This window comes from Sturnira hondurensis, unplaced genomic scaffold (genome assembly GCF_014824575.4).
Source record: "Sturnira hondurensis isolate 20B ecotype Veracruz unplaced genomic scaffold, ASM1482457v3 Scaffold0001304, whole genome shotgun sequence".
NCBI classification, from domain to species: domain Eukaryota; kingdom Metazoa; phylum Chordata; class Mammalia; order Chiroptera; family Phyllostomidae; genus Sturnira; species Sturnira hondurensis.
Genome location: NW_028073935.1, coordinates 8,282,796 through 8,305,798, shown reverse-complemented (window position 1 = coordinate 8,305,798; position 23,003 = coordinate 8,282,796). Strand labels below are relative to the sequence as shown.

Sequence of the window (23,003 nt, the reverse complement as noted above, 5' to 3'; positions counted from 1 at the left end):
CTGAGCTACACCAGCCAGGGTGTCAAACCTTTCTTATACTGGTGGTAATTTAGACTGTTTCCAATAATTGGCTATTGTAAGTAGCACTGCTGTGAACATAGGACTGCATGAGTTCTTCTGAATTGGTGTTTCAAGATTCTTGAGGCAGTGGAATAGTTTGATCAAAAAGCACTTACAGCCCTGGCTGGTATAGCTCAGTGGATTGAGCATGGGCCTGCGAACCACATGATCTCGGTTCGATTCCCAGTCAAGGGCACATGCCTGGGTTGCAGGCCAGTTCCCAGTTCCCAGCAGGGGATGCACAAGAGGTAACCATACATTCATATCTCTCTCCCTCTCCTTCCCTTCCCCTCCAAAGATAAATAAATAAAATCTTTTTTTAAAAAAAAGCACTTACATTTTTAGTTTTGAGGAAGTTCTATACTGTTTTCCACAGTGACTCCACTAATCTGCATTCCACTAGGCTTCCCTTTTTTCCACATCCTCACCAGCACTTGTTTGTTGATTTATTAATAAAAGCCATTCTGACAGGTGTAAGATGATATCTCATTGTGGTTTTAATGTGTATCCTTCTGATGGCTAGTGAAGTTGAGCATTTTTTCATATGTCTATCATCTATTCAGGTCCTTTGCCCGCTTTTTAATTGAATTATTTGTCTTCCTGGTGTTGAGTCTTGTGAGTTCTTTATATATTTTGGACATATAAATATAAACCCTTGTCCAATACATTATTGACAAATGTTTTCCCATACAGTCGCTTCCCTTTTATTTTGATGGTGGTTTCTTTAGCACACAGAAGCTTTTAAATTTGATATAGTGGCATTTGTTTATTTTCTTCTTTAATTCCCTTGCCCTAGGAAATATACTGGCAAAAATATTGCTTTGTGGGATGTCTAAAAATTTCCTGACTATAGTTTCTGCTCAGACTTTTTTTTATGTTATCACAACTTAATATTTGTCTTTTATACATTTTTAGTTTATTCTGGTATATGGTGTAAGTTGCTGGTCTAGATTAATTTTTTTGTATGTATCAGTCCAGTTCTGCCAGCACCATTTGTTGAAGAGGCTATTTTTATTCCATTGTATGCTTGCATACCCTTTATCAAATACTAATTGACCATAGAGTCCTGGGTTTATTTCTGTGCTCTCTATTCTGTTCCATTGGTCTATGTGTCTGTTCTTATGCTAGTACCAGGCTGTTTTGATTACAGTGGACTTGTAGTGTAGTTTGACATCAGGTATGGTGATCCCTCAAACATTGTTCTTCTTTCTAAAGATTGCTGTGGATATTCTAGGTCTTTTTTGATTCCATATAAATTTTTGAAGTATTTGTTCAAGAACTGTGAAATATGCCATTGCTATTTTACTATTAAAATATACATTGTGTTGAATGTATAGATTGCTTTGGGTAGTATGGATATTTTAATTATGTTAATTCTTGAAGTCCATGAACATGGTATACACTTCCATTTATTTATATCTTACTCAGTTTCTTTCTTCAGTATTCTATACTTCTCCAAGTACAGGTCTTTTACCTGCTTGGTTAAATTTATTCCTAGGTACTTTTTTGTTGTTATTGCGATAGTAAATGGAATTTTTTCTTACTTTCACTAATACTTCATTGTTGGTGTATGCCAACAATTTCTGGATATTGATGTGGTATCCCACCATTTTGCCAAATTCACTTATTAGGTCAAGTAGTTTCTTGGTGAAGCCTATGAGGTTTTCTATATATACCATGTTGTTGTCTGCAACTAATGACAGTTTACTTCCTCCTTTCCAATTTGGATGCCTTTTATTATTCTTGTCTGATCACAGTGGTTAGGTCATCTGGTACTATGTTGAATAAGAGAGGTGAAAGCAGACACCCTTGTCATTGTTACTAATTTTAAGGGAAATGCTTTTAGTTTTGCCCTTTCAGTGTGATGTTGGCAGTAGGTTTTTCATATATGACCTTTATTATACTGAGTTATGCTCCCTCTATTCCCACTTCAGTCAGTGCTTTTCATAAATGGGCGCTGGATTTTATCACATGCTATATCAGCATCTATTTTTATGATCATATGATTTTTGTCCTTCATTTTGTTTATGCTATGTATCACATTTATCAATTTTTGAATATTCTACTATCCTTGCAAGTTGGAATAAATCACACTTGATCATGCTGTATGATGTTTTCCTTTTGTTTTTAATTTATTTATTTTAATTGTTCAGATACCGTTTTCTGCCTTTTCCCCATTTCAGCCCACCCCCCAAGCCCTTCCCACCTCCCTCTCATTTCCACTTCCCCCAATTGTAATTGTCCATGTGTCCTTGATACTTGTTCCTGCAAACCCTTCACCTTTTCCCCTAAAATTCCCTCCCATCTCCCCTCTGCTCACTGTCAGCCTGTTCTCAATTTCAGTGTCTCTAGTTATATTTTACTTGCTTCTTTGTTTTGTTGATTAAATGCCTGTTAAAGCTGAGATCATGTATATGGTATTTGTCTTTCACCACCTGTCTTATTTCACTTAGCATAAGGCTCTCCAGTTCCATCCCTGCTGGCACAAAGGGTAGGGGCTCCTTCATTTTTTCTTCTGCACAGAATTCCATTCTGCAAATGTACCATAGTTTTTTGATCCATTCATTTACTGATGGGCATGTAGGTTGTTTCCAGCACTTGGCTATTGTAAACTGTGCTGCTGTGAACATTGGAGTGCATAGGTTCTTTTGGAGAGGTGTTTCACAGTTCTTAGGATATAATCCTAGCAGTGGAATGCTGGGTCAAAAGGCAGATCCATTTTTCATTTCCTGGGGAAATTTCATACCTTTTTCCATAGTGGTTGCCCCAGTCTGCATTCCCACCAACAGTGCACTAGGGTTCCCTTTTCTCCACAACCTCTCCAACACTTGTTGTTTGTTGATTTGTTTATGATGGCCATGCTCACCAGTGGTATCTCATTGTGGTTTTAATTTGCATCTCTCCGATAGCTAGCGATACTGAACATCTTTTCATGTGTCTCTGGATCCTTTGTATGTCCACCTTGGAGATGTGTCTTTTCAAGTCCTTTGCCATTTTTTAATTGGGTTGTTTGTCTTCCTGGAGTGGAGTCATGTGAGTTCTGTATATATTTTAGAGATTAACCCCTTTTCTGAGGTATCATTGGCAAATATGTTTTCCCATACAGTTGTTTCACTTTTTATTTTAATACTATTTTCTTTAGCCATGCAGAAGCTTTAATAGGTATTGCACTGAATGTGTAAATTGCTTTTGGTAGTATGGACATTTTGATGGTGTTAATTCTTATGATACATGAACATGGAATATGTTTCCATTTCTTTGTGTCTTCCTTGATAGCTTTCTTCGGTGTTGTTTAGTTTTCTGAGTACAGTTCTTTTACCTCTTTGGTTAGGTTTATTCCTAGGTATTTTATTTTTGTTGTTGCTATATCAAATAGTATTTTTTCCTGATTTTTCTTTCTGATATTTTGTTGTTGGTATACAAAAATGCCTTTGATTCTGGATATCGACTTTGTATCTCACTGTTTTGCCAAATTCATTTATTAGGTCAAGCAGTTTCTTGGTAGTGTCTGTAGGATTTTCTATGATTTTCTAAGAACACTCTCATGTTATCTGCAAACAATGACAGTTTTGTTTCCTCCTTTCCAATTTGGATGCCTTTTATTTTTTCTTATGTTATTACTGTGACTAAAACTTCCAATACTATGTTGAATAGAAGTGATGAAAGTTGACAACCTTGTCTTGTTCCTGATTTTAGTGGAAGATTTTAATTTTTGCCCATTAAATATGATTTTTGCTGTAGGACTCTCATGTATGCCCTTTATTGAGGAATGCTCCCTCTATTCCCACACTGCTGAGTGTTTTTATCATAAATGGGTGTTGTACCTTATCAAATGCTTTTTCTGAATCTATTGATATGATCATGTGATTTTTGTCTTTGCTTTTGTTTATGTGATGTATTACATTTATTGATTTGTGAATATTGAACCATCCTTGCATCCCTGGGATGAATCTCACTTGTTCATGGTGTATGATGTTTTTAACGTATCGTTGGATTCAGTTTGCTAGTGTTTTGTTAAGGATTTTAGCATCTATGTTCAAAAGAGATTTTGGTGTGCAGTTTTTTTTTCTTTGTTTTGTCTTTGCCTGGTTTTAGAATTAGGATACCACTGGCCTCCTAAAAAAAAGTTTGGGAGTTTTTTCTTTTCTTGAATATTTTACAATAGTTTGAGAAGGATAGGTGTCAGTTTTTCTTTGAATGTTTGGTAAAATTTGCTTGTGAATCCATCCAGTCCAGGGCTTTTGTGAGGCAGTAGTTTTTTGATTACTGCTTCAATTTTGCCACTTTTATTGATCTATTCAGATATCTGTTTCTTCTTGATTCAGTTTTGGAAGATTGTATGTTTCTAAAAATGTATCCATTTCACTCAGATTGTCAAATTTCTTCACATATGTTTGTTCATAGTAATTTCTTACAGTCTTTTGTATTCTGTTGCTTATCCTCTTTCATTTCATATTTTATTTATTTGGGTCCTCTGTTTTTTCTTTCTTGATAAGTCTGGCTAAAGGCTTGTGAATTTTGTTTATCTTTTTAGAGAACCAACTCTTGGATTCTTTGAACCTTAAAAATTTTTTTTTAGTCTCTAGGTCATTTAATTTTGCTCTGATGTTGATTAGTTCCTTCCTTCTGTCCACTTTGGCTTTGTTTATTGTTGATCCTTTAGTTTTTAGATGTAGAGTTGGGTTGTTTATTTAAGACTTTTCTATCTTCCTTAAGTAGACCTGTATAGCTATGAACTTCCCTCTGAGGACGGCCTTCACTGTGTCCATTGGTTTTGAAGTGTGTGTTCATTTTCATTTGTTTCCACATACTACTTGATTTTTTCTTGTTCTTATTTTTAACCCATTCATTATTTAATAACATGTTATCCAGTCTCTGTGTATGTGAATATATTTGAGTTTTTTCTTAAGGTTGTTTTTGTTTCAAGTCATTGTGATCTGAAAAGAGGCTTGATATAATTTCAGTGTTTTTGAAATTTTTTAGGCTTGTTTTGTGTTCTACCCTCTGACTCATCTTTGTGAATGATTCAGGTCCATTCAAAAGAATGTGTATTTTGCTTCTTGGGGGTAAAATGCTATGTAAATATCATTTAAGTCCATTTAATCTAGAGTCTCATTCAGTTCTGCAATATATTTTTTGATTTTTTATTGGAAGATCTATGCATTGTTGATAATGGGGTTTTCATATCCCCCCAAATGACTGTATTACTTTCTTTATCTTTCTTAAAGTCTTCCACTATTTTCTTTATTTAGGTGCACCTCTATTAGGTGCATGTGTATTTACAAAAGTTACAATCTTTTGTCGGATGACTCTGTTAAGTATTATGTAGGGACCTTCTTTCTCTCTTGTTATGGCCTTTGTTTTGAAGTCATCCTTTCACTTTCAGCCAGTGTATATCTTTTGTCTGAGGTGGGTCTCTTACAGATAGCATGTATGCAGTCATGTTTTCTTATCCATTCAGGTGCCCTATGTCTTTTGATTGGAGCATTTAATACATTTACATCTAAGCTTATCATTGATGGATACTTAATCATTGCCATCTGTTCCTTTTGCACCTGTACTGCCCCTGCCCCCCATTTCTTCTTCTTAAAGGCATTACTTTAGCATCTCTTGCAGTATTGCATGGTGCAGATATACTCTTTTAGCCTTCTTTTCTCTGGGAAGCTCTTTATTTCACTCTCCATCTCAAAACCTTGCTGGATAGAGTAGACTTGATTGCAGGTCCTTGCTTTTCATTAATTGGAATATTTCATGCAAATCTCATCTGGCTTGCAGTGTGTCTGTTGAGAAATAACCTGATAATCTTATTGGAACTCTCCAATGTTACTGGATGTTTCTCTCTTCCTGCTTTCATTTTTTTACTTATTGTTGTTCAAGTACAGTTGTCTGCATTTACCCCCCTCCACTCTAACCCCACCTGAGCCATCCCCACCTCCCTCCACTGATCCACCCTGCCTTGATTTTGTCCAGGTGTCCTTTATAGTTGTTCCTGAAAACCCTTCCCCCTTTCCTGTCATTAACCCCTCCAACCTCCTCTCTGGTTACTGTCAGATTGTTCTTAATTTTAATGTCTCTAGTTATATTTTGCTCGCTTGTTTGTTTTATTGATTAGGTTCCAGTTAAAGCTGAGATCAGATGGTATTTGACTTTCACCTGCCTGGCTTATTTCACTTAGCACAATGCTCTCCAGTTTCATCCATGCTGTCTCAAAGGGTAGGAACGCCTTCTTTCTGCTGCATAGTATTCCATCATGTAAATGTACCGTAGTTTTTTGATCCATTCATTTACTGATGGGCACCTAGGTTGCTTCCAGCACTTGGCTGTTGTGAATTGTGCTGGTATGAAATTGGGGCACATAGGTTCTTTTTCTTTAAAAATATATTTTATTGATTATACCATTACAGTTGTTGTTCTATTCCCCCCCTTCATTCCCCTCCACCCTGCACACCCCCTCCCCCACCATTTCCCCCTTTAGTTTATGACCACATGTCTGAAGTTCATTAGATTCTATATTTCCCCTACTATTCTTGCCCTCCCCCCATCTATTTTCTACCTACTGTCTATGCTATTTTCTGTACCTTCTCCCCCCTTCTCCTCCTCCCACTCCCCTGTTGCTACATATGTTTTTCATGTGTTTTTCATTTCTATGGTTCTGCTCCTGATCTAGCTGTCCTCTTGGTTTGCTTTTGTTTTAGGTGTGATTGTTGATAACTGTGAGTTTGCTGTCCTTTCACTGTTCATATTTTGTATCTTCTTTTTCTTATATATAAGTCCCTTTAACATTTCATATAATAAGGGCTTGGTGATGATGAACTCCTTGAACTTGACCTTATCTGAGAAGTACTTTATCAACCCTTCCATTCTAAATGAAAGCTTTGCTGGATAGAGCAATCTTGGATGTAGGTCTTTGGATTTCATGACTTGGAATACTTCTTTCCAGCCTCGTCTTGCCTTTAAGGTCTCTTTTGAGAAATCCACTGACAGTCTGATGGGTACTCCTTTGTAGGTGACTGTCCCTTTATCTCTTGCTGCTTCTAGGATTCTCTCCTTCATTTTAATCTTGGCTAATGTAATTATGATGTGCCTTGGAGTATTCCTTCTTGGGTCCAACTTCTTTGGGACTCTCTGAGCTTCCTGGATTTCCTGGAAGTCTATTTGCTTTTCCAGACTGGGGAAGTTCTCCTTTATTATTTGTTCAAATAAGTTGTCCACTTGTTGTTCTTCCTCTTCCTCTTCTGGTACCCCTATAATCCGGATGTTGGAACGTTTAAAGATGTCCTGGAGGTTCCTAAGCCTCTCCTCATTTTTTTGAATTCTTGTTTCTTCATTCTTTTCTGTTTGGTTGTTTCTTTCTTCCTTCTGGTCCACTCCCTTGATTTGAGTCCCAGTTTCCTTTCTATCACTATTGGTTTCCTGTGCATTTCCCTTCATTTCAATTAGTTTAGCCTTCATATGTGCCTCTAATTTGTGACAAAAATCAACCAGTTCTGTGAGCATCCTGATCACCAGTATTTTGAATTGTGCATCTGAGAGGTTCTCTGTTTCTTTTTCTCTTGGAGTTATGGGCTCTGGGGCTTTGAGTTCTTCTTGAGCCATATTTTTGACTGTTCATGCCTGTTACGTATGAGGAGCGGAGCCCTAGGTGTTCACCAGGGTGGGGCGACTCAGTTGCTGGGTTGTGAGGCTGTATGTGGGGGCAGGGTCCAAGGAAATCAATGGCAGTCCCCTCTGCCTCCTCCCGCCGCCGGGCCACACGGTCCATCTCACTGCTCACTCCTTTGCTAGGTTTATCTGTGCTCGAGAATGTGCAATTGCGCTCAGCCTGCCGCACACCCTCACTGGGTCCATGATGGTACCCCAGCTGCCTGTGCGCCTGGGTCGCCTGGGTCATCTGGGTCGGGGGATCCTTCCTGCCCGACCCTGCTCCGCTGCTGGCTCCACCCCTCTTACCAGTCCTGGTTGAATGGTTCGTTGTTGTCGGACTTCCGTATAGTTCAGTTTTCTGTTCTTTGTCTGTGTCTTTGTTTACTAAACCTTCGTTGTATTCAGACTTGGTTGTGGGAGAAGGCACAGTGTTTCCACCTACACCTCCATCTTGGCGGAAGTCCTCTGGGCATGGGGCACATAGGTTCTTTTGGAGAGGTGTTTCAGATGATTCACATGTTAGAATGTTTAAAGTTGACCTGGAGGTTTCCTAAGTGTCTCTTCATTTTCTTGAATTCATATTTCTTCTTTCTGTTCCCTTTCAATGTTTATTTCTTCCTCCTGTTTCAAATTGTTTATTTGAGTCCTGGTTTCCTTCCCTCACTGTTGGTTCCCTGTAAATTTTTTTTTATTTCACTTTGTATAGCCTTCACTTCTTCCTTTATTTTGCATCTGTACTCAGTTATTTCTGTGAGCATCCTTACTGCCAGTGATTTGAACTCTGCATCTAATAAGTTGGCTATCTCCTCATTGCTTACTTCCTTTTCTGGAGTTTTGATCTGTTCTTTTACTTTGGCCAGATTTCTTTGTTTTGGTATACCTATTACACTCTAAGGGGCAGAACCTTTGGTATTCGCAAGGGTAGGCCAACCCATTTCACTTTGTTATATCACTGTATGTGGGAGTGTAACAGAAAACAACTCAGCCACTTTCAGGTGTACAGAGTGGAACTTTATTTACATGCGCACGGACCCAGAGGAGGCAGTCTCCAAATTCTGGGCCGCGAGCTCAGGCAGGGGCTTGCATATATAGTGTGGCATGCAGAAGCGGTTTTGCTAAGCTATCGTGGCAGAATCGGGTTTACAGAAGCAAGAAAGCAGGACTGCTATCAGGAGTTAATGCAACATTCTTTTGCTCTCACATCCTGGTTACTTAGTTACTTGCCCTTCCTAATCTTATTGACTCGGCTGTGAATCGCCTGGGCAGGCCACTACATTCCCCTCTTTTGATGCTTGACAGTACCATTAACTGGTCTAGCATCACTACAAGGCTAGCCTGTGTATCTTGGGATGTCTTCTGATAATGATGCTGCTGGAGGGACAGGATCTTGGTGGTTGTTCTGCGAGTTACTGTAGCTTCTAGATTCTGGACTATAGTCTGTAGTCTACAGGGGCCAAAGCTGAAACCTAAGAAAAGTATGATTAGCAGCCCAAGGAAGGGTAGTATCTACTGGAGCCAGGCCTGGGGATTTAGGCCCTAATTTCTCTAATTCTACCTTTCTGTTTCTTTGGTGTGGTGGTTTATAGTCTCTCTGATTTCTTTAACTTTCTTTGTTATGATCCATGACTGATTTACATAGTAGCAATATTCCTCTCTTAGGAACATACAGGTCCCCACCCCCCTTCCCTTGGATTCAGAGGAATTAATGATGTTTCTTTCTTCATCATTTTTCTCCTTCTGTGATTTACTATTATGGAGGGGTTCTGAGGCTCCTTTCTCCTTTAGAGGAATCATATAAAGTACAATGGATGAAGGTCTCATCTACTTGTAACTACTTCCGGTGGATATGGATGTCGTCCTACCTACCCTTGGGTCAGGGGTACCCTGAAAGAGGAGGGCGGGTGCAGCACGGAGGGAGTCCTTCCTGCAAGGGGAAGGACCTTACAGGGTCCTTGTCAGTTGGCTGTCACCAGGAAGTCATGGGCTTGGTGTCCAAAGGTTGGCATTACTAGACCATTGGCCTTCTGGTCAGGTCATATTCCAACTACTTAGTTCAGCCAAACCGCTGAGTTTCGGGCGGGGGTGGGGGGGGCGGCAATAACGAAGATGGGCTCCCTAAGTGAGGCCTGTATTGCAACCAATCACTCATAGGCATAGGCAGGTCATAGGCATACGCCCTATGAAAACAGAAGAACACATAGGTTAATTCACACAATAATCTCCAAACCAGTCTCTGCACCTGTGAGAATGTCTTTTGGGAAGACATTCCATTGCAAAGTCCTTTTTGCAATGACCTTTAACAGTGGCAGTTTGACAGGTCCTTTGCACCTGTAAATTGTACATCTTCGGTGACATCACAAACCTGGTTTCAACTCTTAAATGAAGATAAACTTTCGAGACAGTTAGCTGAGCCATTCTGATGTCCAATACTGAGCATAGTGGTTTTTCTTGAACCATAGTTTTTCTCCTTAAGATCACTCTCATTGTTATTACAGGGACTACTTTGGGTCCTGCTTTTGATTTTGACTGTTCATTTGCATAAACACATTAAGAGCAGCCTGGATCACTTCTGATCCTTAAGTCCCCTTTGCTGGAATTCACCCAGGGAACCCTTAGATTGACTTCTCAGTCCGCCCCTTGGGGCACAGAAGCAGAGCCACACATCTGCCATCTGGCTTCGCCTTTACAAGTCATTTCACTCAAATCCTTGAGCCTCCATTGTGCCTACGGGTTCCTTTTTAGCCATCTTTCAGGAAAGCAACCTTAGTTCCTTCCCTGGAAAGACTGGCACAAACCACACAACCAAAGTACAGGCTTTTCTTGTGGGCTTTCACCAGCTTCACAAGTCAATCCCATTTCCTCAGGGCTTTCTGGTAACGACCAGAGCCCATATATGTATGCCTCCTTCAGGCATGACATTCTAGTCAAAGTCTTGGTTAATAAAACTACTATTAAAGACCGGTCTTATTGGTTTTATGCAAAGAAACCTTACGTCATCATTCATTCCTTTAGAGTGCCAAATTCTGGAGGGGTCAGGTAGGGAGAAAAACACAAAGCTTGAAGGAAAATCTTTTTCCTTCTAATACCCATCAAGATACATCTCCGTGCCTTATACCTTCTATTACTAACACCACATAATTTCTTTACAAAACTTTCACATTTCTATTTATCTTCATAGCTACCCACAGACATTCTGCAATATTCACAAACCTTCTATAGCCTTTTTACCCATCCAGATTTATCCATAATTTACTTTTAATCCCCGTTCCTTTCCCAAACTGGGAAGGACTGTACTTAAACTCAGTATCTGGTGGCTAAAAGTTCCTAGCACTATAGGCATCTTCCACTAAAAGTCCCTGGGTTTGCAGAGACATCCTGCAGCTTTCAAACACCCTATAAGTCAGATGGTCACCCTTGGACCCCAGTTCAAGACCTTCAAAACTAGAGCCATTTCTATCAAAACCAGTTACACAGAGAACCTGACTGCTGCAGTGGCCACACAGCAACAGCATATAAGCCCATAATCTGAAGAGAATCTTTAGCCAGTTCCAAGATGGCCACACCCATGGATGCTCTGTCCTTTATGGTGGGTCACTCATGTGGCTCATCCATTTTACCCAAAATGGCAGCACCCCGACTCTGGTTCCGCCCACCTGTGTTGGCAGCCCTGAAGCTCTGGCTCCCGTCTCCAGAGCTAAGGAGGCCCTGGAGGCCCCATCCAGCTGCTTGCATGGGGGCACCTCAGAGCCGCCCTCTACCCACTGCGGTGGTGCGCTGAGGCTGCAGTCACCAATGCAGGTGGAGAGCAGGCTCCTCCCACCTGTGAAGGTGGGGCCCCTGCTGCTCCGTTTTGGGGAGCCAAAGAGGCCCCTGCCAACCCCTGGTGCAGCAAGTGAGCAGAGCCCACTCACAGAGGCTGCGAATCCATGGTGGAGACTTCTCCCACCTGCAGGGCAGGAGAAGCTGTAGTGGGCCTCACCTCCCCAGAAGGCAATGTCACCATGGGAGGTCTGGGGTCCCCCTTTATCTATTCTGAGGATGGGAGGAGGCCTCCCAAAGACTAACTCACATGGGGTGTAGCCTGAAGGGTTAGGGGCATCCCTAACCCTAAGTAGTGCCAGCGGCAGCAAGTCAGTCCAAGGCAGTCCAGTCTCCTGGTGGAACTCAGCTAGAGTTTCCTTGAGAGTCCAGTTCATGCGCTCTACTTTTCCTGAGCTCTGGGGTCGGTATGTAGTGTGCAATTTCCATGTGATATGGAAGAACCTCGTTACCTCCTGTATTGTGTCTGAGACAAAAGCTGGACCGTCGTCACTCCCAATAGTCAGGGGCAATCCGTACCTTGGGATGATTTCCCTCATCAGGGCCCGGGTGACTTCTCAGCTTTTCTCAGTCCTGGTGGGGAAGGCTTCTACCCACCCAGAAAAGATGCAGACAAAGACTAAGAGGTACTTATACCCTCAGCCGGGTCTGACTTCAGTAAAGTCCACTTGCAAGTCCTCAAATGGCTGCCTCCCTGAGTGCTGTATTCCTGGCTGTATCCCTGGGTGCCCTGCCGCATTGTTCTGGGCACACGTAACACACTGTATCGCTGCAGAGGTGCAGAGCACAGCCAGGTTAGGGAAGTAAAAGTACCTTTTTAACAGGTTCTCTAGGGACATCTTGCCTAGGTGTGTGAGACTGTGGCACTGCCTCACTAGGTTACTGGCCTGTCCCTGGGGAAGTTATGTTTTCCCATCAGGCAGATTCCAGTTCCCTTCAGTAGTTTCCTGTCCTCCAGCTTGTTGTGCCCACTGTTTCAATTTGTGCCCCCTCTTTAATGACACCTGGTACCTTGTCTTGGTTAGCAGTTCGAACAGCTGGCAAGGGCCCTCCCAGCACCGGTCTGGGGTTGGTGCAGCTGAAAGGAGATCATCTACACACTGCAGTAACGCTGGGTCAGTCTCCTTCTCAGTGAATGATTTTAGATCTCTGGCCAGGGCCTCTCTGAAGGGAGTGGGAGAGTTTCTGAAGCCCTGTGGCAGTGTGGTCTGGGTCTGAGCCAGCTAGGCTGAGGACTGTAGGCACCTGTAACCCTGGTTTTTGTCACCTGCCAATGGGCTTTTTCCTTTTTCCTTTTGGGGCACTAGTACCCCTTCTCTCTGCAGTAGGCGCACTGGTCTCGTTCCATGCTCTGGTGTGCCGGTCTATTTCCTTTCTTAGACAATCTGGTGGCTCCCTGCTCCTGGGAGGTATCTGGTTTCCCAAAGGACCCACTGCCGGGGCTGCCAGCGTGGGCCCAGGAGGTCTTCACAGATCGCTTCTGGCTTAATCACAGGGGGATCGGCTAGGGTAGCCCTTCTCCTCTCCTTGGCAACCCATTAGGCAGGACCAGGTGCAGGGGGCCGTGTGAGCCACCTCCCGTCCCTCCAGCGGGGTAGGGGGTGGTCGCTATCTGCTGCCTCACTAGGCAACTGCTCTATCATACTGGGGCATATTTTAGAGAGGCCGACCCCTTTGAACAGGGTCTCTACTCTGCCGCCAGAGACCAGCAGGAGCCGGAATCTAGATCACAGACAAAGGTCTTTGCTTCTCCGGGCCTGGCCAAGAGTTTCCAGAACATGTAGGGGAAGCAGACCAACAGGCAGCTCTTCCTCTGGCTCTCCTTTGAAAATGGGGGGGGGGCGGGGGGCGTGTTTCTCTTGACCAGATGGCTAAGTCACTGGATTGCGCCACTTTTCTCCTACCGCCAGCCTTTCCTACTGTCTTAGGCTTCTGACCTGCACACTGTCGGAGCCATGACGGCATGTCCTGCACTAATTCCTGCCAGCGGTCTATGTGAACATACTGATGGGGGTGTCCTGGCTTGCCTGTTACTACGAGGTAGACTGCCCTAATTATACCTAAGTTCAGTGTTCCTTCAGGAACATTCCAGCCTACTCCAAATGTTGGGCACTGAGAGGTGCAAAAGACCTCTAACTGACCAGCATCCATGCTCCGTTCCTGGCCCCAGAATCGGTCAGAGTTCTGGCCCCAGAATCGGTCAGAGTTCTAACACAGTGGAAGGTCCCCCGCCCATGGTGACCCTCCGAGAATGGCGCAGACAAACAAAGGGACGGGGTTTTCATTTCACCCACCTGGCCTCCCCTCTCGGGGTACTTGGGTCTGTCTTAGCTAAGTCTGCTCTCAGCCGTTATGCCATGTGACAGACCGAGGACCCGCATGTTGGGTCCCACCATAGGTTTTTCACCTGTGGAGCCACAAACACAGTTGCTTACACACAAACACACAGACAAACATCCAAGAATTTATACAGTCCTGCCCGAGTAGGACTGTCCAGGTGGGGATAGGTTTCCCCTTCCAGATGGCCAATTGGCCTCCAGAGGACTTAGGGCTAATTGCCTGCCTGAGAGGTGATCAGTCTCTCCTTCCACCACAAGGGGTGGGCTGGTCTCGGGCTCTGGTCCTCGGGGCACTTACCGATCGGCACCTTCTCAGGTCCGGATAGTTCCAGTCTGCACCCCACCTGCCCGGGTGGAAGAGCGGTCCAGAGAATGACTTTCAAGGAGCCTGGGCTGTCCTGGATGCGAAATCACTGGGGCGCGCTTCCATTCAGCTGCCGGGCCCCTCTTGGTCACTCTGCCGCTGCCTTCACTGGAGGCAGAAAGGCCTGCTCGCGTGAGTCGTTTCCCAGTCAGAGAACCAAAATGTAACAGAAAACAACTCAGTCGCTTTCGGGTGTACAGAGTGGAACTTTATTTACGCGCGCGAGAACCCAGAAGTGGTAGTCTCCAAATTCTGGGCCCCAAGCATAGGCAGGGGCTTGCATATATAGTGTGGCATGCAGAAGTGGTTTTGCTAAGCTATCGTGGCAGAATCAGGTTTACAGAAGCAAGAAAGCAGGACTGCTATCAGGAGTTAATGCAACGTTCTTTTGCTCTCACATCCTGGTTACTTAGTTATTTGCCCTTCCTAATCTTATTGACTCAGCTGCAAGCCACCTGGGCAGGCCACTACAGGAGAGATGTCATAGAGGAAACAATGCTGCTTTCTTGGCTCTGACCCTGCTTTCAGTCACTTCCCTTGCTACCCACTAGTGAATTGTACCCTCTAGTGCTGATTTCCAGGTGAGTGGTCTTGTGTTACTCTCTAGGACCTTTTGACCCCTCCCAGCAGGCTCTTCAGTGATACTTGGGGTTTCTCTGGCCACCACAACCCCCATAGGATTTTACAGGCAGACGTTTTGAAGCTTTATTTTCCAGTGCTGGAGCCCTGGGTTCTGCAGTGCTTAACTCCCCAGTTGTTCCTCCTGGTTTATATGCACACAGATGTGGGACCACCTGATCTGCCAACCACCATCCTTCTTGCCCTCCTTTCCACCCTGGCTGTCCATCTCTGCCCCTCCTTCCAGTCTGGATGAATGTTTCTTCTTTAACTCCTTGGTTGTCAGACTTCCATGTAGTTTTAATTTTCTGGCAGTTCTGGTTTTTTTGTTTTTCAATTTGGTGTTGTCCTTCTTTTGGTTATGCAAAGAAATGAAGCGTATCTCCCTACTCCTCCATCTTGCCCAGAAGCCCCATAGTAATCTGTTATTACTCTTTTTCTACTTCCTTTAGGTCAGGGGTGTTATTTTTACCAGGGGTCACATCTGGCCCCTGGCCAGCCTCACTGTTGCCTTCAAAGGGCCGAATGTAATTTTAGGGCTGTATAAATATAACTACTCCTTAAGTGAGAGCTTAAGTGATAGCTTGGTGCTGCCACCAAATAGAAACAAGTTTCCAGGCCAGATAAAATAAGTTGGGGGCTGGATTCAGCCCACAGGCCTTGTGTTTGCCACCTGTGCTTTAGGTGTACAATGAGATTGTTTCTTGGGATTTTTCTTGTTTGTGGAGGGAGATCTATATAACTGTGAACTTTACTCAGAATTGCTTTTGCTGCATCCCATAAATTTTAAAGGTATGTTTTCTATTAAATTTGTTTCAAGATAGCGTTTGATTTCCATTTTGATCTGTTGGCTGTTTAATATTGTGTTGTTGAGTCTCTACATGTTTGTGTTTTTTTCAGTTTTCTTCTTGTTGTTGACTTGTAGTTTCATGCCATTGTCAGAAAAGATGCTTGATAATTGTTTTAATCTTCTTGAATTTATTTAGACTTGTTTTATGGCTAATCTATCCTGGATAGATCCAGTCTATCCTAAAGAATGGACCATGTGCAGTTGGGAAAAAATTGTGTATTGTGCATTTTTTAATGAAATGTCCTATAAATATCTGTTCAGTCACTCTGACTAATTCTATCTTGATGATCTATTCATTGAAGTGTGTAGGGTATTAAAATCCCCTACTATTATAGGAATATTTCTCCCTTTATATCCACTTATAATTGCTTTTTATATATAAGTGCTCCTCTGTTGTATACATAAGATTTATGATTATTATATCTACTTTTCAGTAATGTAATGCCCTTTATAATAATGTAATGCCCTTCTTAGTCTTTCAGTCTGTATGTCTTTGAGATTCACTTCAATTTGAAGTGAATCTCTTATAAGCTGCATATAGATGGATCATGTTTTATTTATTTATTTTTTATTTTTTATTTTTTAAATATTTTATTTATTTAGGGGAAGGGAAGGAGAGAAGGAGAGAAATATCAATGTATGGTTGCCTTTTGTGCATCCCCTGCTGGGAGTTGGCCTGCAGGGAACTGGCCTGCAACCCAGGCATCTGCCCTGACTGGAAATTGAACCTCGATTCTCTGGTTCACAGGCCCACGCTCAATCCACTGAGCTACACCAGCCAGGGCTGTTTTATTTATTTTTTATCTATTCAGCCACCCTGAGTCTTTTTATTGGAACATTTAATCTATTTACATAAAGTAATTATTGATAAGTGTGTACTTACTGCCATTTCATTAATTGAGGGATTTTCTGGTTGTTTTTATATTTCCTCTCTTTCTTCTCGATCTCTTTCCATGTGTTTTGTTGGTTTTCTTTAGTGTTCTTTTTGGGTTTCTTTCTCTATGTTCTTTGTATATCTTTTGTAGGTTTTTAGTTTGTGTTTACCATGGGGTTTATATATATATTACTCTATATCTATATCAGTCCATTTAAAGCTCATAGGCATTTAAGTTCAAATGTATTCTATAAGGACCACATTTTTGCTCCTATTTCCATGCTTTATGTTATGGTGTCATTTTTTTTTAGATCTTTTTGTTTTGTGTATCTCCTAACTACTTATTGTAATTTGGGTTGAGTTTGATATTTTTTCTTCTGACCTTCATAGTAGCTTTTTTAATGTCCAGTTTTCTCTATTTATTAAATATTTGGTGTTACTTGTGAGCTATTTTCTCTTCTGCATATTTACTTATTTCTGGTTGCAGCCTTTCTTTTCTGCTTAAAGAAGACCCTTTGCCATTTCTTGTAAAACAGATTTAATGTTGATGAACTCCTTTAGCTTCTATTTGTTTGGGAAACTCTTTATTTCTCCTTTAATTCTGAATGCTAGATAAACTGTTGGGTAAATTATTCTAGGTTGTAGGTCCCTTTCTTTCAGCACTTTAAAGATATGCACTTACTCTCTTCTGGCTTGTAAAGTTGCTCCTGAGAAATTGGCTGATCCTCTTATAGGATTTCCTTTGTATGTAAGTCATTTTTTTTTCATTGCTTCCTTCAAGATTGTCTCTTTAACTTTTATCATTTTAATTACAATATGTCTTGGTGTAAGTCTCTTCACATTCATCTTGTTTGGAACTCTGTGCCTCCTGGACCTAGATGTCTGTTTCCTTTCCCAGATTTGGAGCATTTTCAGCCATTATTTCTTTAAATGAGTCTCTGGTTTTTGTTTTGTTTCACTTCCTTCTGGGATCCTATAATGTGAATGTTTGAACATTTGATGTTATCCCAAAGATCCCTTATTCTTGTTGTTTTTAATTCAGTTCTTTTTTTTTCTGTTCTGATCAGTTGATTCCCATTATTTTGTCTTCCAGTTTTCTAACTCATTCTTCTGTATTGACAAATTGACTGTTGATTCTTCCTAATGTATTTTTCATTTCTATGGCATTATTCAGGTATACTTGATTCTTAAATACTTACTTGTTGAAATTCTCACTAAGTTCCTTTATTCCACTCTCAAGTTCAGTGAGCATCCTTATAACTTTCTTTGAGCTCAAAGTATATTACTAATCTTTGTTTCTTTAAGGTTTTTTGTGGGGATTTTTCTTGTTCCTTCTTTTGAGAGATATTTGTTTGACTTTTTGTGTTAGTTTATATGAATTAGGCAAAAATAGCTCTCTCCCAGTCATGAAAATATGACTTTATGTGTAGAACACACTGTGAGGCTCTGTATGCTGGATGGTTTTGGCAGGCAGGTAGGAGGCAATCAGGTGCCTAAGGGCACTGGCCTACAAAGCTGAGTGTCTCTGAGTGTCTCCCTTTGTTTTGGGCCAAAATGTTTCTGAGCACATGCAGAGTGGAACTTGCATGGAGACCTGAGCACCCAGATAGAGTCCCCACCCACCCTGTGGAAGTGGATAGGGGCAAAAACAATGGCATTCACTAGTACCTTCAACCCTGGAGAATTCCCTCAGTCTTAAGAGAGCTCCTGTGGTTCCTCAGCCTTCTCTATACAGTCTTTGTGTTGTTAGTTGTACAGAAAGTTGTCTTGTGTAGAAATGGAATCTATGTAGACTCTATGTGCTAGGTTGTTTGACGAAGCTGGACTGGATCTGGGTAGGCATTTGTAGTGCCTGTGGCACTGGCTTGGTGGGCTGGAGTGGCTTCAAGGATATGGAGGACAGGTGAGGCAGGAAGGCAATTTGCATGTGATAATGCCTTGTTATGCCTGCCCCCTACAATCAGAGGCAAAAGGCTCTGGACAATGTAGCTGTAACATCCTGTGGTGGAATAGAGAAAGCTCTAGCCTACCTTATTGAGGTGGTGGGAGCCATAAACAATGAACGGTATTCACCGGTTCCTCTAGCCTGGAATAGTTCCTGTGGTTTCCCAGCCTTCTCTCTGGTGTGTTTTCTTGTATGTTGTTCAGAAGATGTCTGGTAGGAGTAATGCTCTCTCCGTATATGTATATTTGAGTATTTCCATGGGAGGGGTGAGTTTAGCATCTTCCTATATCACCACCATCTTTGACCTTCTCAGTTTTCTGATTTTTACAAGAACATGTAAGTGTTCTTGATTCATAAATCTAGATTCTGCTACTCCCTCATGTCCAGAAGCAGAAGTTCCAAAAAATAATTTGAGGTAGGTACAAAGATACTATAGTTCAACAAGATTTTAAATATATGAATGATGAGGAAATTGGATAAAAGGAAATAGGTGTAGGACTATACAGTAAAGTCAGACATAAGATTAGGACATAAAGTGTGTGTTCTTTGTATCTTTGTTATTCTCAGAAGCCAGTATAAAGACAAACATATCACCAGTTACAAGGTTTATAGCATGCCCAGTAGTAGAACAAATGTGATGCTTCCAAGAAACACAGCTTTTCCTGGTATTAAGATGTGTGAGAGAACATTTTTTAGACATATTTATAAAAGGAACACTATGTCATATGGGACCAACAGTCCCAGAATTGACTGAAATATTCTATAGTATCCAGAGGGCTTTTTAGAAAACCCAGGCACAGAGTCTTAAAGGTTGGTGCCCTGAAATCTCTTTTTTTTTTTAAGCCTCATAAGTGATTTTAAAGTTAATGCTAGGTTAGAAGTGTCCAACATCCAGAAATAGCAGAATTAAAGCTACCAATTCAATAAATATAAGAGTTTATTGTGTATGTAGGAGCAGTTCACAACTGGGAGCTTTCAGATTCAAAGACTGATAGCCCAGAGCATGATACTACAGAATGGCTTATAAAGCAAAAATGAGGAAGTTGTTTAACCTTTACAGTGTTTGGTTATTACACTGGGAGTTTCCAGCTCACAAGGGATTAGTTAATAATGATTATCATATATCATTTTAGGAAGATGACTTAAGTTTTTTTATGATTATCAAAGGCAATTACAAGAAGCACCCAAGTTAAGTAAGTTCATTTGTTTGCAGAATAAGGTAAATGTTAAGTTTAACTTGTGTGGCTTAAATGGTTTTATCTGATCAAGGAATTTTCAAGTCTGGTCTCTATTTTCTATTTAATTTGAATAGGAACCACAGATAATTTGGACTCATATTTTTAGTGGGATCCCCACAGTAAATGAAATAGCAAACCTTCTGTGACTTTTTTTTTAAGAATATTTTTGTAAGATTTTATTTATTTATCTTTAGAGGGGAAGGGAAGGAGAGAAATATCAATGTATGGTTGCCTCTTGTGAGTCCCCTGCTGGGAACTGGCCTGCAACCCAGGCATGTGCCCTGACTGGGAATCAAACCGTGATCGTGTGATTCGCAGGCCCGCACTCAATCCACTGAGCTACACCAGCCAGGGCTGTGATGGTTTAGTAATGCATGATGCTTCATTCAGTCTGTGGCCAGATCCCAACTCAATAAAAGTAATTCCATTAATAAATAAAATAATAAAGTCCAAGTGTGCAGTGTTCTAATGACCTATCTGTATCCAAGGATAAAATTTAGACTATTCATACAATTGCACAGGTTGTCTGAATACCTAGTTTCCAGACAATTTATATGCATATGCCATTAACAATGCATATACCATATCTTCCAGCTACATTCTTGGTGCATATAGCAGCTCTGTAGGTTATATTTCCACAGTGCAAACATTTGATTTTGTGAATTTGTATACTTTTGACAGTCAGTTAGCTGAAAGAGAGGCTGATACCTTAGGGGAGAAAAAACATGCTTATTCAAGGCTACCCACCTCTCACTGATAAGTAAGAAATGAGTAGTACAGGCAGCGAGTCCTAAGAGTTTGGAGAGAAAGATTTTGTGAATTAAGACACTTATGTTTGGGGCTCCAGTCTAGCCTTGAAGTTAAGGTTTGGAGAGAAAAGCCGATTGAGAAGGGTATTCCTTTCTGCAGCTATGGTATGAGCAAAATTTAAAAAATAATAATTTTGGAAGACTTAACTAGTTAGAATGAAGGCTTGACCTTTTTGGGAGAAATGAAGTATAATTAGGAAGATATTTTTCATCCATCTCATGAAGTACTTGAATATTTGGACCCTTTCTAAATACAGTGGGGAAGATTTACCTGTGTAGTATATCAAATTAATTACAATGGGGTAGAATCTGGAAAAAGCCACCAGCCTCAAGGCAGCAAAGACCTTAGGAGGGAATCTGCACTGGAGAGTTGTGGTAGAATGGAAAGATAAGGAAGCATGAGGACAATGTTGCATGCAAATAAAAAACAATAGGTTGGCTCATTTTGCCCAATTAATCAGGAATACCAATCTTAATCTCAAACTTCTAAGACATCTGACTCTGATCTAATTTTCCAACTAAATTCTCATTACTCTATCACAGGAAAAGAGGACTATGCATTTTTCCTGAGACATGATTTATCTGTATATTTCATCTGCTACTATTCTCTTTCATGTCCTTGCCTTTCCACCTTATGCTCACCTTTTAAAATCCTTCCTAATCTTAAATGTTTCCTGTGCTATGAAATCTTCCTTGTTTCATGCAAACTGTATATAACCTTTAGTCCATATGGGTCCCTATAGCCTATTGTATTTCTTTCTTAACATTTATATTTTGCTTTACAATATCGTGTAAAATGTTATCCCCTAATTTCATTCTATATATTCTTTGCTTTCAGGGACTTACTATATCTTGCTTATCATAATTCCTGGAGTATTTCATAAGGGCTTTGTCCATATTTTGGGCTTTATAAACTGCTTTTTAAAACTGGATAAATAGTTACCAGGAAATAATTGAATAGATTTATTATTTAAAAAAGCCATAGTTAAGATATACTCTTGTAGTATAACTGTTCATATTTACCAAGTAATACAATGTATATGTATGGATTTAACTTCATAAACTTAATCGTTGTTTGTAAGGGCTTTTAACAGCATGGCTACACAGTGTCTTTGTAACTGGTCTAGTCCAGGGATCAAGCATACTTTTTCTGTGAAGGACCATATAGTAAATCCCTGTGGCTTCCAAATGGTTTCTATCATATATTCTTTGCTTGTTTTACAATAGGCTTTGGCCAAATATGGCCTACTGGTTGTAAATGCATACCTGTGATCTAGACAATGAGTCCACTTATTATTTTTTGATATTTGTTTCTTCTTTACCTTTGTTAGCATAAAAGTTTTTGTTTTTCTCACATTTCAGTTTTTTCCTTAATGAACTATTTTTCATTGCCAATGCTTTCAAAACAATTAGTATCACAAAAATAGACAACCACATATATGCCTCTGATGTGATACAATTGGAAATATACAGCACCTATTTTGAGGTATTTCTTAAAGCCTTTATCTTTTAGATATACCATAAGTATATACCTTTATTTTAGAGATACAGGACGAGACAAAAGTAAGTTTATGGTTTTAAGTATGCTAAACAGAGTTTATTTTTGTATTATTTATTAATTATTGTATTATTTTCCAGAAGAAGAACTGTAAACCTACTTCTGCCCCATCCTATATATATTAAAATATTTACAAATGCCCTGGCTGGTGTTGCTCAGTAGTTGGAGAATCCCCAATAACTGAAAGGTTGCAGGTTTGATTCCTGGTCAGAGCACGTACCTAAGTTGCAGATTCATCCCTGTTGGTGTGCATGCATGTGACCTGGGGTCCAGTCAACCCTGGTCTGGATGCATATGATCCCTGGTCCCAGTGTGGATCCCTGGTCTTACCAATTGATGGTTCTTCTGCATCCATGTTTCTCTCTCTCCCTTTATTATCCCTTCCTCTCTCTATAGAAAAGGAAATGAAAATGTTCTCAGGTGAGGATTAAAAAAAATTCACAAGTGAATAAGTATCTTGTTTAAAAAAAAGGAGCGGGGAGACACAAGGAGTAGGTAAGGATATAGGTCAGGGGTTAGCAAACTTGTTTTATAAAGGGCCAGGCAGTAAATATTTTACACTTTGCAGGCCATATAGTCTCTATCACTGTTAGTCAAGTCTACTGTTATTGCACTAAAGCAGTCTTAAGCAATATGTAAATAAATGACTGTGTATTAATAAAACTATTCATAAAAACAGGAGGCAGCCAGATTTGACCTGTCTGACTCCTGGTCTGGGTGTAATAAGATTGGGCATTTGTTGGTAATTGTTAAAGCCAGGTGATGGGCACAGTAGATTTATTGCAGTATCGTCGCTAATGTCATTTATGTTTGAAATATTCCATAATGAAAAGCGAAGAGAAGTTTCTTTAAAAGATAGGTAAATACGAAGAGCAGACTTATTTA

The 23,003-nt window shown here is 40.8% G+C and overlaps 1 protein-coding gene and 1 long non-coding RNA gene across 4 annotated transcripts in view; one reads left to right on the top strand and one right to left on the bottom strand.

The window, feature by feature from the left end:
- GCC2 (GRIP and coiled-coil domain containing 2) overlaps positions 1-23,003 on the top strand; it is a 98,257-nt gene that overhangs the window by 32,944 nt on the left and 42,310 nt on the right. The gene's annotated exons all lie outside the window — the stretch shown is intronic.
- Positions 10,510-22,996, bottom strand: LOC119004019 (uncharacterized). The gene is made up of 3 exons (XR_005070096.1): positions 22,986-22,996; positions 13,388-13,394; positions 10,510-10,649 (listed from the first exon to the last, which is right to left on the bottom strand). It is a non-coding gene; the product is annotated as an uncharacterized LOC119004019 (long non-coding RNA).